The 18,673-nt window shown below is 36.1% G+C and overlaps 1 protein-coding gene and 2 long non-coding RNA genes across 12 annotated transcripts in view; 2 read left to right on the top strand and 1 right to left on the bottom strand.

The window, feature by feature from the left end:
• LOC129725225 (uncharacterized) overlaps positions 1–18,673 on the bottom strand; it is a 189,962-nt gene that overhangs the window by 124,707 nt on the left and 46,582 nt on the right. The gene's annotated exons all lie outside the window — the stretch shown is intronic.
• Positions 4,748–6,281, top strand: LOC129725320 (uncharacterized). Its single transcript, XR_008728061.1, has 3 exons — positions 4,748–5,033; positions 5,098–5,319; positions 5,381–6,281. It is a non-coding gene; the product is annotated as an uncharacterized LOC129725320 (long non-coding RNA).
• LOC129725311 (uncharacterized) lies at positions 7,875–10,197 on the top strand. Its single transcript, XR_008728059.1, has 3 exons — positions 7,875–8,151; positions 9,361–9,491; positions 9,548–10,197. It is a non-coding gene; the product is annotated as an uncharacterized LOC129725311 (long non-coding RNA).

Genomic DNA, 18,673 nt, shown 5'->3' with positions numbered 1-18,673 from the left:
GATTCTTTCAGATTTCGAGCACATTTTTCCGGGTTTTCGAGCAGTTGCAGACATTTTTCAAAAACATCTGGCGTAGTAGCAGCCAGCATTGAGTCGTATTCTAGTATTCGTGAGTTTGTGCGACAAACAACAATAATATTGCAGGTACGATATTTACATTTAGTTGTGGAATTCTTAGGTATCGTCTGAGAGTAGGTAGAAAATTACCAAAATGGTCGCCTCAATAAAAAGATGGCGAAAATAAATTCCAACTTAAAAAAAGTTGTTATGAATATAACAATCCTTTCAGCCGTTGATAGTCTATATAACTCGCATGATATAAATATATATATATATATATATATATATATATATATATATATATATATATATATATATATATATATATATATATATATATATATATATATATATATATATATATATATATATATATATATATATATATATATATATTCTCGAAATAGGACTGACTGTGTAAGTCTAAAATAAACTGAAATTTAGCCTAGGTATTTTTTATGGGTAAAAGATGCCATCTCATGCTATTGTTTTCTTTGTACTATTTTTTTCATGAAAACTACAAAAGATTAGCTGAACATTGATGTCAAACACTCGGCGCAGGAATTAGTTCCGACGTCTGATTAATGCTAGTACAAAATCCGGAACATTAAGTTTTGGGATTACCTTCCGCGAATGTCTGTTAATGATAAGAATAAACTTTTTAGCATTTCAACGTTTGATCGTTTGTTTGATCGATGAATTTTTTTATTTTTTATCTTTTTTTCCAAGTTCAGTTGACAAACTTACAGTGTGCAGTTTTTGTAGAAAAAATAACAATATGAATACAAAAAGTGAGTTCTGTTTTGAGATATTCATTTTATAATTTCATTTTTGTGCTTATTTCTAAGACATTCGTTCATCGTTTGAGAAATTATTCTTTCCCATCCTTAAACTAATCTTACAAATAAAACTAACCAAACTGTCATTGTCTTCAATTGAAGGCATAGATAGTAGAATAAATGAATACGTTTTTCTGGTTCGCGAATTGGAGAGAAAAAAGTCTAGGTACATAAAGCCAGCTGTTATAATTATCATAAACCTTATAGTGACATTAACTCGCATAAGATATATTCGCGACTTCGCAGTCGAAAATAATAAAGAAATGGTTTTGTATGGCAATAGTAGTAAGGTTGGTACCAAATGACTAATCGGCAAAAACAATTCACAATACAACACGATAAGTCAAAAATATAAATACGACTACAAGATAATACATGAGGTGAAGAGAGAGGAAATAAAGTTTCAAGTGTCGTATAGGCTGTGTAAAAGCGATTAATTTTCTATCCTCGAAATCAGCTGTGTCACAGTTTAAAATCGGGAATTATTTTTGCATTCTGCATTGATGACGTCTGCTTTAACAGAAAAACCAACGGAATTGGTCTGAATTCGACTCATTACTTGGATAGAAGCTTGTAGTTGGATTTTTTTTTCCTTTTCCATCAGTAGCTTACTACTTTTTCATTAGTATAATCCACGTGTAAGTGAAATTATTCAGTATTGTCAACATAGACAGAGAGGCCTATGTAATGATGTATGATAAAACCACCTGACATCTTTGCTTGGACCGGTGATGTTGGGGATAATTTTCGCGATAGTGAATTTGAAATATGTGCATGACAACGTTGATATCCATTGTTCTTTTAGTTTACGTTTAAATATTGAAAGTAAAATGACATTTTGACTAACAGCTTTTCTACTACGACAGGTTCCAGTACACTTGATTACTCAATTCATAAATAAAATTTCAACATGAGGTAATTGCACATAAGGCAGAGTTGCCAATGTTCTAGTTTAAACTGGATTCTTTCAGTTTTTTTAATAATCTAGTTTAACAGTTTAATTTCAAAAGCTTACAGTTTTTTATATATCTGCCAATTTTATCCAATTTTTTTATTCACTCGAGGTCCGACAGGTTTTTAGAACGTAAATTTTGTAGGTTGATAAATCATTTTAACAATCAGAAGAAAGAATCACCAGTTTCCGTTAGACTCTACCTTTTCAAAACCTTTTTTTACAGATAAACATGCTACTCATCTTGTTAGTACTTCCATTCTGCTTAAACTTCACCAGCAGTATATTCGTGTACGAACAACGTAATGCAGTAAAGCATTCGAAACGTCCATCGGAAAGTCAAATCGAGACAGTAAACGAAACAAATGACGAACCCCCACAGCATTCAGAGAGTGATGATTCAAAATTTTCGTTGGGCAAGTTTCATCTTATGGTGAATCGAGGACAAGTGGAAATAGAAATAGAGCAACTGGAAATAAAAGATGAAAACATAGCACGGGAGTTTGGATGCATAATTTCTAAAATTTTTGAACAATTGACAAATATTATAAACCAGAATTCCAAGAGAATGCTGGTTATAAATAAAGTGCTTGGCCTAAATGGAAATACGCTATGCTTGTTGATTATTACTGTCGTTGTTGGCGTTATGTATTACTTGAACTTGCTTTGGTCGCAAACAAAGCGTGCATCCATTAACGTATTTAAGGTTTTGAGAATTGATTTTTTATTCCGGAGATTAAACCAATGACTTGCTACGTTTTCTAGTTGTTGGTCCTTTGTTCTAATAAAAAAAAATAAAAAACAACTGGTAGGTACTTTGTTTTTTTTTTTTTTTTTTTCAAACGTCTGTCTAACGTTGGCAAGGAATGGAAAAGAGAATGCGAAAAAAACTTTTTGAAAATGCTGGAAGCAGTCAGAACAACTTGTCATCCATTTCTGCAGGTGTTTATCAGGATGATAACCAAATTGCAAATGAAATACTTCAGTGAATGTTCGGTGAAATTTATGAAATGTTTGTGGTAACCACTGCATTGTTGAGTGCACAATAACACAGTGCAACAAAAATTGACTTTTTCTGCCTTGGTTTCTATATATAATTTTTTTGTGTATTTTGATGCAAAACCTAATTTCACCGAGTTTGGGCATATTTCAACTTAAGAAGCAACAATGGCACCATTTTGAATTTTTGAGAAATCGTAAATTTTCGAAGTCTTCTCGACGCCTAATACTAAGAGTTTTCCCACATATTAGCATCTTCTTGCTCATCTTAAAAAAACAGATCTTAAATCAGACAAAAACTAAGCTCAGAACGGTGATTCTACGAAAACGGTTTTGGCATGGTTTCAGTATATTTCACAAAGCAAAATAATATCGAGTATGTCTGAGCATTAATGGAAATGCGATAATATCTAAGAGTCAAATTATTATCAAATTATATTTTATAGTGAGTAAAAAAGTCTCGGAAATCGATTGGTAGGTGTCTGATTCACGTAAAATGTCAGCAACATACCAATTTTGCCCCAATTCCCCTGCAATACTAAAATAGGTTTATCTCGACGTTAGATAAGCTTATTTGAAATCTGCTTAATGTAATATCAAGAGTGTAAGCGATACTCAAAGATACAATAACGATTTGTGTTTATATGATCCTCCCCTTTTTGCGGGGAGGGGGTTGCATATTTGGCCAGGACTGATTAAAACATAAAATTCTCGCTACAGCTATGAGACAGAATCATCGCGTCTTCGATAAAGTCAAATGCGCCCCCTCCCCGCAAAAAGAAGAGGATCATGTGAAGACAAATGGTCAATGCATCTTTGAGTTTCGCTTACACTCCTGATATAACATTAAACAGATTTCAAATTAGTTAATTTAACGCCGAGATAATCCTATTTTAGTATTGTAGGGAATTTGGGGCAAAATTCACATGTTGCTGACATTTTACGTAGATCAGACACCTACCAATCGATTTCTGAGCATTTTTACTCAATATAATAGAAAAGTTGACTACCACTCTTAGATATTAACGTGTTACCATTAATGCTCAGACATACTCGATATTATTTTGCTTTGTTGAATATACTAAAATCATGCCAAAACCGTATCTAATCACCGTTATAAGCTCAGTTTTTGTCCGATTTAAGATCTGGTTTTTTTTTAAGATGGGTAAGAAGATGCTAATAGGTGGACAAGCTCTTAGAATTTTGATATTTGGCTTTAAAACAAAACGGCCTCGAAAAAACTTCGAAAATTTCCGATTTCTCAAAAACTCAAAATGGCGCCATTGTTGCCCCTTAAGTTGAAATATGTTCAAGCTCGGGGATATTTGGTTTTGCATCAAACTTCATCAAAAAATCATACATAGAATCCAAGGCAAAAAAAACTGTGCAATAATTGCAGTTTTTCTGATAGCACTTTTGGATTTTTAATCTAATCTCTTTACTGTCAAAGAATGATTTGTGTTACATTGGCACATTGGCGTTTATGTTCCAAGAACAGCAAACCGTTCGTTCGTTCGTTCGTGCAACAGATAAAAATATATAGCTGGTACGTTATGTTTCATTTTTATTAAATTTTTGTGGTTGTTAGAAGTTTTCGGAAAGAACTTTGTATGAAAATTACAATAGCAAAAGAATATTTTAAGTTGAACAAAATTTTCGAAAAAATCAATATTTCAGTGATAAATTCCTCGTCTAGCGTTTGAGAAACTAAACATATTTTTCGTCCACATATTCCATCTAAAGCCGTCTCAGCCTACCAGATAATAAATAAGGTAAAGATAAGAGAAAATAAAGGTTTGAGTACGATTAAACTCGAGTCATTACGCATTTTCGCTCTTCCTATAACGTCTACAAGGCCGAAGTGGTAAGCGAGAAATCAATGTGTTTCCAATGTCCAAAGCAGCAGTGACTCAGCGTGTTGTCTGCATTGATGAAGTCTGCTTTAATAGAAAAACCAACGGAATCTGACTAAAATTTGGCTCACAAGCTTGTGACTGTTAGAGATTTTTCTTCTCTCATCAATAGTTCGCTTGTTTTCAAGTTAAGTGAAATTTCTCACGTATACCAGCACAGACAAAAAGGTCTATACAATGTTGAATGGGCGTTTAATAAAACCAGCGGGCATATTTCCCTATATCAACGATAAAGTGGACATTTCCAGCGATAGTGGAATTAAAGTATATGTAAGTTTTCGTTCAAATATTGAAAATAGAACAACATAATTTCTAATTGATAGGTTTTCTATAGAGTGTAGCAAGTTGCTAACTTCGTCTTCAGGACTTCAATAGACCAATGCAGAAGACATTTCACAACAGTTGATTACTGAATTCATGAATGAAATTTTGACATAAAGTAATGAGCAACTGACATAACGCACGTGGAAACAACATCAATGTCAGTGAAAACATTGAATCCCGTTAGCTTGTTAAATGGTCTTTTATACCAGCTCGTGTTTTTCTTGTGAACTGAGTTAGATTAGAATATGGGCATACAAATTGGAGATTTTACGTTTATTCAAAACTCTTTTTAGACACAAACACAGTGCTTAAGATTGACCAGTGCCGCCTCCAATAATGATTCATGGACCCAGATTGGATGAATCCGGACGCTTGGACCATCCACAAGCAGATCAATGACGAGTTTATGAACATAAATTGGATAAATCCGGATCCTTGAGACGTCTACAAGCACACAGAACGTGAAATATTTGCAGCAAACTTAGAGGATGACAAATGTTTACTGAAACCGGTGTGCCCATCGGCACCCCTGACACAGCAGACAGAAATAGCGATTGGTAATGACATTCTATAACGAATTCATTGTTCGTTTGTAACACGAAACCCCACCGATACTGATGAGATAGTGGTGATCTACTTATTGTACTGCGTAATCTCTAGCTCAAGGCAAAGCGAGAGCTTTTCGAGAAGCTTAAAAATACGAACACTGCACGGAAGATGGACGGCACAGTTTCTGAAATCTCGACAGATAGCGCAGATTTTGCAGAGTCTTTTAGTTCTAACCATGATGAGTAGAACATGGTGCAACGGTTTGATCAAAAATAGGCGTGGGGCGAGGAAGCGTTTTTCACTTTGGAGGGTTGGAGACAAAGCATCGCTATGCAACAGCGAATAACTTTTTCGTGTTTGTTGATATATCCTGACTAACTAGGCAATTGAATACCGCAAATTCAGGTGTTTTAAGTTGGAAATTGTTTAAATGCATCCAAATGATATATTATGAGATGCGATAATTTTTATGCCCTAGTTGTTTATAAACAAACCTACTTGCTGGCAATTTTTTTTTTTCAATATGGCCGATTCTTATTCTGACATATCGTTACACCATGTCTTTATTCATCATGGTTCAAACCTGATTGTATTTGCCCAGCATATCCAGCTTTCCACGAGCGGTAATGGCGGAATGATTTGACATTTAATGTAGGTAATGTATTTAATGTATTTTCACCCATGGAGAAATTTTTTACACCCACGAGTTATATCCTAAAAGGGCGTATACCTTTTGGCATAGGTTTTATTCGAAGCATTGTATCCCAGAAACCGTTGGTTGTATAGAAAAACTGTCTGAGAATGAGTTGTAGGGAATTAAAAATGCATCATAAAAAAATAAACACTGCACAAAAAAATTTTTTTTGACCAGAAAAAATTTAATTTCAATTTAAAAAAAATGTTGAATTTTTTTTAATTTTTTTTTTAAATTTTTAATTTTATTTTTAAAGAAACTTGACGTTAATACGCATCCTTTAAAAAAAAGTCCAGGATGGAGAAATGTAAAATATTTTTAATGGTAGAATAATTTTTTTTTAAAAATTTTAATTGAAACATTTTTCAAAATATTTGTATTCTGATGATTTCAAAAGATGCCAAAAAGCTTTTGGTAGTTAACATTCTAAAGGCATCGGTTTTCAAGTTATTTTGAATTTAAGCTCGAAAAATTATTAATATTTAGGAAAATACACATTTACATTTTTCTTAATTTGTCCGTGGTTCTCCAGCAAAAACCATACGTTCATTGGAATGCTTGATTTTTTTTTTACAGTGTACCGTGCTGGATCGAAACCCGTACAGTATCGAAGTCCGTACACCTTGATGTTTTTCGTCAGTTTTCAGCATTATTAAAATGAAAATTCATATGATAGTTACATGCACAAACATGTAACTATCATATGAATTTTCATTTTTATAATGCTTAAAACTGACGAAAAACATCAAGGTATACGGATCTCGATACTGTACGGGTTTCGATCCAGCACGGTACATTTTTTTATGATGTATTTTCAATTCCCTACAACTCATTCTTCGACAGTTTCTCTCCATGGGTGAAAATTGCTCAGTTCGCTAAGCCAAATAACTTTGCAAAGTTTCATTCAAATCAAAAATGGTCGATTAATTTTTCGAGTGTTTCCAGATCATTTGGCGCGATTCTGCTCTTTCAACGTTATGCATTAAAATGACGTTGGTACGCCTGAATAGTCTAGTTTGCCATGCGTACTGGTCGGTGGTAAGCGGCAAGGATATAAATAAAATTATGCACTCCACAAGCATTATACACCATCATATCCGTACCTCAACGTCACTTCTATGCAAAGTGGCGCTAACGTCACTTCTTATTTTTGATATTTCTCAGTTATTCATCAAAATTTTTGGAAATGGCAACAAGCATCTTGAAGGTGGTTACCTATACTATAGTAACGTAAAAAAAGGAAATTTGAAAATTTGGTGCTTACGTCAAAAAGCCAGCCCTAGGCAGCAGAGCCCTTGATTTTGTTGAATCGAATTTGTTTACAGTTCCAAGCGAAGTGCATGCGTGAGAAAAAATTTGTGAGAAGTTTAAAATTCGCTTTGAACTCTAAGTAGGGTTTGACGCTCCTTCATTTCGGTTGTTATAAACGTGAAGAAGCGGATGTCAAACGTGAACACGGTTGGTAGCGGAAGCTTATTCATGAGTAGAACGATACTTGTCAGAAAGGCACGCTGTCCCAGCGAAAATATGTGACACCTGTTGAAACTGCGGGTCGTCTGGCTGCTTTAGTAATGTAACAAATAAATAAACAAATAATTAAAATTAAACAGTAAAAGACCATTTAATGTAAGACAATCTTGAGTATAAGACTAGCGTAAATGCAGTCAGCAGTACTGGACGTATAGATTAGCAATCAGCTATAAAATTGCCGCAAACTCCACGTTGCGTAGGTGGAGCGCGAATCGAATTATTCGGCATACGAGTTCTGAAAAAGGTAGACCGCACTCATGAGTTAGTGGGCTAAATCGATAGATATAACAGGTACGTTATGTTTCAACATTATTTATGTTCATTTGTAGTGATTGGAAGCTTTGTAAAAAGAGATTTGTATGAGAGTCCCCAGCTGTGAGCAAAAACATTTTTATTTTCGAGTTATACAAAATTGTCAATTGAAAATCTCCATTTTTTAATGTTCGTACATTCATAGTTCTAGGGTGGTAAAAAACTCGAGTAGAGTTTGAGAAACTATTGTTTCCAATCCTTAAACAAATAAAACTTACGTCGTAGTTTACAATCGAAGGCATAGAGTTGTTGATGGTACTATATAATTAGAGCTGACTTTGCAATCGAAAGTAATAAACAATAGGTTTCTTTATGGCAATATTAGTAAAGTTGGTTCCAAGTAACTAATCGGTATACACTCTTTTCGAATCCACATGATAAGCCAAAGATGGAAATACGACTATAAGATAATATATGAGATAAGAAGAGAGCACAAACGATCGATTTGTTTTTAGCCTTGAAATCAGCTGTGCCTCAGATTAAATTCGGGGATTGCTTTAACCGAAAAACCAACGGATTTTGTCTGGATTCGGCTCACTACATGGATTGAAACATGTAGTTGGAATTTTTTTTCTTCTCCCATCAGTAGTTTACTGTTTTTTATGGAAGTGAAACTGCCCAGCATTGCCTACATAGACAGAAAGGCCTTTGCAATGTTGAATGAGTGAATTATAAAATCACCTGGCATCTTTGCTCAGACCGGTGATGTAGTGGCTAATTTCCGCGATAGCGAATTTGGAACATGGGCATTGCAACGTTGATATTCATTTTTCTTTTAGTTTAGTTTGTTTGAATATTGAAGGTGGAATGACATATTTCTGTCAAATGCCGTACGAAAAAAATGACAGCTGAGTGTAGTTTCGATTGGCTGTTCGTTTTCAAGCCGCAAAGTATAGTACGTGACGGTGTGGCACCTTTGCATAAACGAATTCGACATTGATTCACGTTTGGAAATAGAAAGGCATCTTGACGAGCTTTTCAATTAAGAGATGTTTAAGAACACTTGATTACTCATTTATGAATGGCCTCCGATGGTAAATCGGAATATAACTCTTTTCGAGCAGCTCGCTACTGAAAACCTAATATCCAATTAAAATAAGAAAGTTCACAAAAAATCGTGCAGTCGTCGAAGAAAACTTCGTGAACAATGCATAAATTTTGACACCAATTTGTTTGCTTCATTTTCAGTAAGATATACACTGTGTAAAGTGCATCAATAAGGTCTATTCGTATCTTATCAATTCGTAGAATGGCCCATACTTGCTCGCGTTTTTCTTATTTTAGTGGATGATAGCAAGTAAAAATTAAAATACGGCCATGTAAGTTAGAGAAGACGAAGGTATTCACATTAAGATTATTCGCAACTTTTTTTTAGATAAATATGCTGCTCATAGTGATTGTTTTTTCATTGTGGTTAAGTATGGCTAGCGACGCCAGCAATGACGAATTCATGGACCCGAGTTGGGTTAAGCCGGATCCTTGGTCCCTCAATAAGCACGAACAAGAAAAGCTAGAGGATTGCAAACGTCCCCCGGTACCCCTGTGTTCATCGGTAACTCAAATCGAGACAGTAGACAGGAATAACGCAACGAAATTCCTCAAAACATTCGTTAATCGATTGTTCGACGAAAAAGTAATGACACAGGATGGTGAGAATTCAAACATTTTGTGGCGTGAGCTCCAGCTCAAGGTGACGCGAGATCAACTGAAGGAGCTTAGAGATGCAGACACAGCGCAGAAGATTGACAACATAGTTTCGGGAATCTTTGAACAATCGACAGGTAGCGTAAAGCATGATTTTTTGCAAATATGGTTGCTTGAAATGGGATTCCCCCGAGGAATGATCCAATACCTAGAATGGAAATCCATTCAGTCATTTTTTATCGCCATTTTTGGCGCTCTGTTCAAAGAAGTGTGCGCATATTGTAAAAAAAAGTTTTGGTCAAAAGAAGAGCAAGCAAAAAAGGAAGTAAAGATAGTTGTTAATAATTTTATTAAATGACATCTTACATTTTCAAGAAAATGTTTTAGTGTCAACCTTTTTTTTTAGTAAACACCTAAATTAATCCACCTAGCGGTCAGACCCAGCCTTTCTCATTCAAACTTTTATTTGTAAAAATAGATTTACATGAACGCTTCAATTCAATTCAATAAATGTATATTCATCCTTTAGGTTCTAAAATATTGATGTTGTAATCTATACATAAAAAAATGTAGTCCGGTCTGTCAGTCTGTTTGATCCATATAGGCTCGAAAACTACCGAACCGAGCGACGTGAAAATTTGTATGTAGGGGTTTTTGGTGTCGATAAAGGTTCCTATGACAGTTTGAGACCCCTCCCTCTTCTGGAAGGGAGGGGTCCCATACAAAAGAAACATAAATTTCTGCACAACTCAAGAACAAACCAAGCAAATGAAACCGAATTTGGCATGTGGATGTTTTAAGGGGTAACTAATTGGTCCATAATAGTTGGATGAGACACAAATTTCTGCACATCTCGCGAACTAATCAACTAAATGGAACCATATTGGCAGGTGAATGTTTTTAGTGGTAACAAATATGTTCCATAATCGACCTCAGACAACATTTTGGATTGTAAGATCGCAACTTCCGGTTTCTGGAAAACAGCCAAAAATGGCCGATTTCCACCCAATATAATAATAGCCGGATCTAGAATAATACACAGGAGCTAAAATCGACCACAGATAGCATTTTAAATTCTAAGATGACGACTTCCGGTTTCTGAAAACAGCAGAAAATGACCGAATACCACCCAATATGAGTTTTTCTTTAACCAGTATGCCGTTCAAAATCCAGAAATTGTCTCCAAATGCCATTATTAAATCCAAAATGGCGACTTCCGGTGTCGGAAAAACAGCGGCAAATGACCAAATACCACCCAATATGGGTATTTCCGGAACCGTAATGATGCACTGGAGCCACCAATCGACTTCAGACAACATTTTGAATTGTAAGATGGCAACTTCCGGTTTCTGGAAAACAGCCTGAAATGGACAATTCCCATTAAATATTAGTATTTATGGAACCAGAAAGATGCACAGAAGCTAATAATTGATCACAGACACAATCTTGAATTTTAAGATGGTGACTTCCGGTGTCTGGCAAACAGCCGGAAATGACCAAACACCATTCAATATGAATGTTTTCTGAAACAGAATTACGCCCAGATGACAGAAATTGATTTCACAGGCAATTTTAAAGTCTAAAATGACGACTTTCGGCTGCTGAAGAATAGTCTAAAGTGACCAAATATCACCCAATATGAGTTTTTCTTTAACCAGTATCCTAAATACCATTTTGAAATCCAAGATGGCGACTACCGGTTTGTGAAAAACAGCCTAAAATAAACAAATACTATCCAATATGAGTATCTCTGGAACCAGAATGATGCAAGGAGCTAACAATTGACCTCAGGCACCATTTTGAATTGCTAAATGGCAACTTATAGGCAACAGTCGGAAATGACCGAATAATACTCAATATGGATATTTCCGTAGACGTGATGATGCATAGAAACCAAACATTGACCCTGGACACTATTTTGAATTTGAAGACGACCACTTTTAGTTTCTGGAAAACAACCAAAAATACCTCCCAATATGAATATTTCCGGTGTCAGATTGATGCCAGAAAGTCTGCTGATAATGACAGAATACCACCCCATATGACTTTGATCATATCCTATGGCCGATTCGTCGTGCATTTGCAGACCTCAAACAAACTGCAAGGAATCAATGAACTTGGAACGTTCAAATAGTACGACACCACATTTAAATTATGTTGAGGCCACATATATCGATCAAAGCAGGTACAGTTTTAAATAGTCTTTGAATTTCTCTTCTTTTCATAACTTTTGAGCCACATATCAAATTGTTATGAAGTTTGTTATTTGTAAGTTTGAGAGATGACTCGTTCGTATGACACTAGTTATGTTCAAATAAGTCATGTAATCTTTGAGATAATAGACTTTCGTTGTTTTATTAACAATTTAATTCATAACGGTTGCTTAAGTTCGATTATAATCAAATGAAATGGGAACGTGTAGGGCAGCCAAACTTTGAAACCACGTGTTCAATCATAATTCATCAGTTAACCCTTAACTAGCCCGCTCATCTGATAATAATAATCAAATCGGTTGTGTAGTTTCTGAGATAATGGAGTTTCGTGATTTTCACAAGTCGGCACATTACAAATGAAGTTACAGTTCGATTACAGTAAAATTCAATAGGGTCTACTGAGGCAGCTAGACCATTCATTCGATACTAATTTTGTGGTAATCGGGTCAGCCATCTCTGAGAAAAGTGAGTGAGTCCAAGTAGTCTTCAGAATATGTTCCTTTGCATAGCTGGATTTCACATTTTTAAACATAACAGGCAAAGTAATAGTTCGATTGCAAAACAAATCAATAGGGTCTTATGGGGCAGAAAGACCTTCCATTTGACACTGATTTTATGAAAATCGGTCCAGCCATCTCTGAGAAACATGAGTGAGATTAAACAGTCTTCAGAACACGTTTCTTTTCATAACTCTTGAACCACAAGTTCAATTATTATGAAATTCAAAACTTAAGGGTTTTCTAGGTAGCCCGTTCATTTGAGACCAGTTTTGTTCAAATCGGTTGTGTAGTTTCTGAGATATTGATGTTTCATGACTTTCACATTTTTAAACATAACCTCTAAACTAAAAATCCGATTACAATCAAATTCAATAGGGTCTTATGGGGCAACAAGACTTTGGACTGTTTTTCAGAAGCCGAAAGTCGTCATTTTGGACTTTAAAATTGCCTGTGAAATCAATTTCTGTCATCTGGGCGTAATTCTGTTTCAGAAAACATTCATATTGAATGGTGTTTGGTCATTTCCGGCTGTTTGCCAGACACCGGAAGTCACCATCTTAAAATTCAAGATTGTGTCTGTGATCAATTTTTAGCTTCTGTGCATCTTTCTGGTTCCATAAAGACTAATATTTAATGGGAATTGTCCATTTCAGGCTGTTTTCCAGAAACCGGAAGTTGCCATCTTACAATTCAAAATGTTGTCTGAAGTCGATTGGTGGCTCCAGTGCATCATTACGGTTCCGGAAATACCCATATTGGGTGGTATTTGGTCATTTGCCGCTGTTTTTCCGACACCGGAAGTCGCCATTTTGGATTTAATAATGGCATTTGGAGACAATTTCTGGATTTTGAACGGCATACTGGTTAAAGAAAAACTCATATTGGGTGGTATTCGGTCATTTTCTGCTGTTTTCAGAAACCGGAAGTCGTCATCTTAGAATTTAAAATGCTATCTATGGTCGATTTTAGCTCCTGTGTATTATTCTAGATCCGGCTATTATTATATTGGGTGGAAATCGGCCATTTTCGGCTGTTTTCCAGAAACCGGAAGTTGCCATCTTACAATCCAAAATGTTGTCTGAGGTCGATTATGGAACATATTTGTTACCACTAAAAACATTCACCTGCCAATATGGTTCCATTTAGTTGATTAGTTCGCGAGATGTGCAGAAATTTGTGTCTCATCCAACTATTATGGACCAATTAGTTACCCCTTAAAACATCCACATGCCAAATTCGGTTTCATTTGCTTGGTTTGTTCTTGAGTTGTGCAGAAATTTATGTTTCATTTGTATGGGACCCCTCCCTTCCAGAAGAGGGAGGGGTCTCAAACTGTCATAGGAACCTTTATCGACACCAAAAACCCCTACATACAAATTTTCACGTCGATCGGTTCGGTAGTTTTCGGGCCTATATGGATCAGACAGACAGACAGACTTGACTGCATTTTGATATGTAAAGATTACAACATCAATATTTTAGAACCTAAAGAGTTAATATACATTTATTGGATTGAAGCGTTCATGTAAATCTATTTTTACAAATAAAAAATTGAATGAGATAGGCTGGGTCTGACCGCTAGGTGGATTAATTTAGGTTCTTGGAAAGAAGATTGAATGGCCATGAGGGGTGGTTACCTGCGTCTTTGTTGAAAAGTGTGGATGACGTCTAATTCCCATAAATTATTAACGGGGCGGAGCAGGTGAATGTTATCCAAAGTTAGTGGATGTTTCTCGTTAAAAATATGTTCAGCCACTTTTGATTTGAAAAGGTGTGGTGGAGCATTTTTTGAAACTTTACTCACTTTTGTGACTTCCAATTCTTGTTTGAAACGTATCCCTAGATTACGTTTAGTTTGTCCAATGTAAACCATATCACAGTGACTGCATGCAATTTTATAAATTCCAGCTTTGTTCAGGGTATCAATAGAGTGTTTGGTAGACACCAATTTTGTTTTGAGTTGTGTATTTCTACTAGTGTAGACCATATCCATCCCGGATTTTCTAAATTTTGGTGGACACATAGTCAATTTTACAATCGATTGCTACAAGAACGTAGGAAATCCGTTGAAAAAGAAGACGTAGTTCTACGTCAAAAAAATATGTATTTAATTTTCAGAATGGTTGCCAGCTATAAAACTAACGCGAACTTCTTGTATTGCGGATACAGACAATCATTATCGTCTCTACATTGTTTGTTGATGATTAAACTTCATGGTTAGGTTGATTTGCTTGACATGTCAAACATGTTTAATGATCAATCCGTCTCGCCACGTTTTATCTGTATGTGTAGAGATGACATAGATGGGTAGAAAACAAGGATAGACTTAAAGTTCGAGATGCAGTGAAATAAACGAGGCTAAGCAGTCTTGTAAGTGAACTGAATCAAGTCAGTGTTTTCTTCTCAAAAAAGAAGGCCCCTTTACAAACTTTACGCTGCGTAAGAGTGAGATCATTAGGTGTACGAGTTTCAAATGCAGTTACGCGACAAAAATGACAGGTACGTTATGTTTCATTTCCATCGATGTTTATTTGTAGTGGTTAGAAGTATAATGTTGGAAGGTGAAAAACCTAACGTAAATTAGGATAAGGTCATACAAATTGGAAAGACGAGTGTATTTACATTTATTCAAAACCTTTTTTCCAGATATACCGATACTCTTATGGTACTTGCTGGTTTCGGTGGTCTGCTTCCTAGCTATTTTTGTGGACTACAGCATCTGTCGGAAATAACGGGCATGTGTCCAAGAAAAATTGTAGTTGTATTGGTAGTCATGATCAGCCTTGGCTGTGAGTACAATGAGTGCAAAATAGAGCAGGAGGCTGAGGCAATGGCTAAAATGTACCATGCAAACCCAAAAAACGCCTGCCTGGCACGCAATGAATCACAAAAAGGAGTCTTTGGTTATGTAAAAATCGATAACCCGGAACTAGAATGTAAAAAACACCTCGAGGAAACACTTGGAGCAACTGGCATAACTTGTGATCCCTTAAATCTTGTTATAAAGATGGTAGTCAAATTACCAATCAAGATCCTCGAGGCGACAGTCAATAATATCTCTGATGTAATACAGAAAAGCACATTCATAAGGAAGGTAATGATTATAACACTTGTCATCTATTTGACAAAAAATAAAATGCCTGAGGTATACAATTTCGGCGGTACATGTATTGGACATGCGAAAGCGTTTATAGTAGGAAGATATTATAGAGCTATACTGCCGGTAACCGCAAGTCAGTCCCATCTGTAAAAATGTTAAAACGAGAAAACAGCTTCGAAAGATATTTCATTCACGCTCAGTTATCACTTATTTAAGATGAATTATTTTGACAATATTCATGCTAAAATATAGTTTGCATACTAGCCCGCACTAATTACGTTGTAAAAACCATTGATATAATTGATTTTATGATAAATACTTTGAGTGTGACTGACTTGCCGTTACATTCTACACCGAAGAGAAAAGTAACCGCAAGTCAGTCACATTGCCATGTTGAAACTATAGTGCGTGTTGTTATTCGTTGCCGTGGAAAACTGTCAATCCTTCGCTGTTAGGAAGTGTATGTCCATGAGAACCTTTTAAGAAATGTCGACGTTTGAAAATCTCATGATGTACGGAACCAGTGAAAGCTTAGCCGGTGAGGACTCGGATAAAGAAACTGAAGCCGGAACTGCAGTTGGTTCATCCGACAACAAATGTCAAGATTATCCAAATCCATTTGAGGTTTGAGCATCACCTTTGGAGATTTCTTGGAACGATTCCCTGGATTCTGATGGAAGTTTTTTCGATACTCAAGATTTTGCGGATAGATCCACGAAGAAGCGAACCAAGAAAAAAAATTGACTTGAATTCGTATCAGCAGAAAATTGCTCCACATAAATTCATCACCAATTCAAACTAAAAAATAATCCCATTAATTGATAATTATTACTAGATAACTTATTTTCATCTAAACGGTCGTATCGAACTCTTCTTTACTCCCCATTCATTTTACTGTTGTATTATGCATGTTTTTTTTTTTGTAAATCTGGACTGACTTTCGGTTATTTTTCTTCTGGGACTGACTTGCGGTTACTTTGCCTAATGTGACAATTCGACTTGGTATTGATTTCCACTTTTGTTGAACAAACCACTATTTTTTATCGGTACATCTGAAAACATACTCAAAGCTAGGCCAAAATACGATGCTAACTCAAAATTGACAAAATTACAGATGGGACTGACTTGCGGTTACCGGCAGTATAGCACGATAATCAAACAAAAAGAAAAAAGTCACCGCAGAGGGAGTTCAAAGAATTGAAGAACTTCCTCCAACTAAACCTAGCCCAGCATTGCAGCTATAATAATGGCTCAGGAGATGCATGTCAAAATAAGAGAGCGATCTGAGAACTGAGGCTCTGTAGGAGGCATCAGAGGTCCAACTTGTTTGCCTTAATATATATGATTAACCTGGTTCTCGTAATGTTTGAAAAATGAACTATGTTTTTTTTTATTCTCGCTTAGTTTCCGTCGGTCTAGTTCCGCCACTGTTGTGGCCAATCGCCGACGCCCAGGGAGGCGACTCCACACCCAGGACCCTAACTCACGACCCGTTTATTAACGGACCGGCGCCAACGGCTTTACTTCCTCATGCGATGGAAGGCGTGATCCCAGAGATTTTTCGCCTCAGAAAATCTCCCGGTGTCGGCTAGGATTGAATCTAGACCAGTTGGGTTGGTTGTGAGTGGATCACGCCACCTCACAACCACCGACACCTATGTCAGCGGTGGGATTCGAGCCCAGGCGTCGAGCGTGGTTGGCGGAGACGTTACCAACCACACTAGGCCCCCGCTAACGAAATGTACTATGTTGAAAAGAAAAAAAAAATCCCTAACATTCCATGTCAATGTAGTCGATAAGAGTGATGAAAAAAAATCTATAACATTTTTGTGAATCGATTGACAACCAGCGCACATATTCCCACGAAATTATTCGAATGATTCGCTCCGATTAATTCGAGAATTTGAATTGTCAGGGTAGATGTTGTACAAACTTTTCATCGAATGTCATTTTTTGACAAAACTTTCCCCACAATATTCAAAATATTTTCGACAAATTGGTTCGTAGTTTTAAACAGGCACCCGATTTCTTCTGCGCCAGGCTATAAAGGTAAGGACTTTAGCGTCGCTGGCGGAGAAGAAAAACTCGTAGCAGGCGTGGAAGCCGAAATTGTCGCCTGGTGTGCTTCACATAGTTAGGTAGGTATAGTAAAAAGTTTGCTCAAGTGCTAGTTGCAAATAGTTTCTTACGATTAGTGACGGAGAGTAAGAAATAAAGGTGAACTGGGGCTTACTGCGGTAGTGTAATAATGTAGCGGTCAAAAATACTTTAATCTCTTACGTGACATTCTGATCTGAATTTTTATCACTTTCTGGTCCAAACTTCGTGTCCTATGGCTGTTATGAAACAGAAAATTTTAATTCAAACAACAAGCGCCTTCGAGTCTGGTCGGTGTAGATATCAAAATGAAAAACATATTTTATACACCTATAAAGTTTGTTTCTTGTTTGTCAACTAAATATGAGCGTTGTCGTCTGTTGTCATATCCGAATTTTTGTCCTAGAGCTGTTGGCTTCTATTATAAAGTTTCCACTGGCTTCAATTATTGAGTTTCCATTGAATAACCACAAATCTCATCCTTGAGTGTTTTAAGGTTTTTAAAGTACTCAAATTGGTTAAATTGTTGGTTGCCGTGACAAAAGGAACATGCACAAAACAACATCACTCTTGGATCCAATCCATTAAAAAACCCCAATTGCAATGACTAGAAAATGGCGTGAATAATTTACCAGCCCCTAATTAAACCCAATAAACTGCCAAAGCAACCCACCCCGTACCGTTAATGTGGTACTTTATTACAGGAAAACAGCTTTCCACTTTCCCCCCTTCTTTCGAGAGGTAGTACACAATTACCCTCAAAGTTTTCCAGTTTCATCACGGTGAAAAAGGGGTGCTTCAGCCGTGACAAATTGCTTTGATACAAGCAGCTACTTGTTTTTGGTTGCACTAACAACAAGGTAAGCCGCATTCAAATTTTTGTGGTACATCTTTTATGAACTGAACAGTGGTTGCGACAACTAGATTGCAACAAACTTTCAATAATT

Source organism: Wyeomyia smithii, chromosome 1 (genome assembly GCF_029784165.1).
Source record: "Wyeomyia smithii strain HCP4-BCI-WySm-NY-G18 chromosome 1, ASM2978416v1, whole genome shotgun sequence".
NCBI lineage: Eukaryota > Metazoa > Arthropoda > Insecta > Diptera > Culicidae > Wyeomyia > Wyeomyia smithii.
The sequence above is the reverse complement of the archived record's forward strand: the minus strand, read 5'-3'. Positions and strand labels throughout refer to the sequence as shown.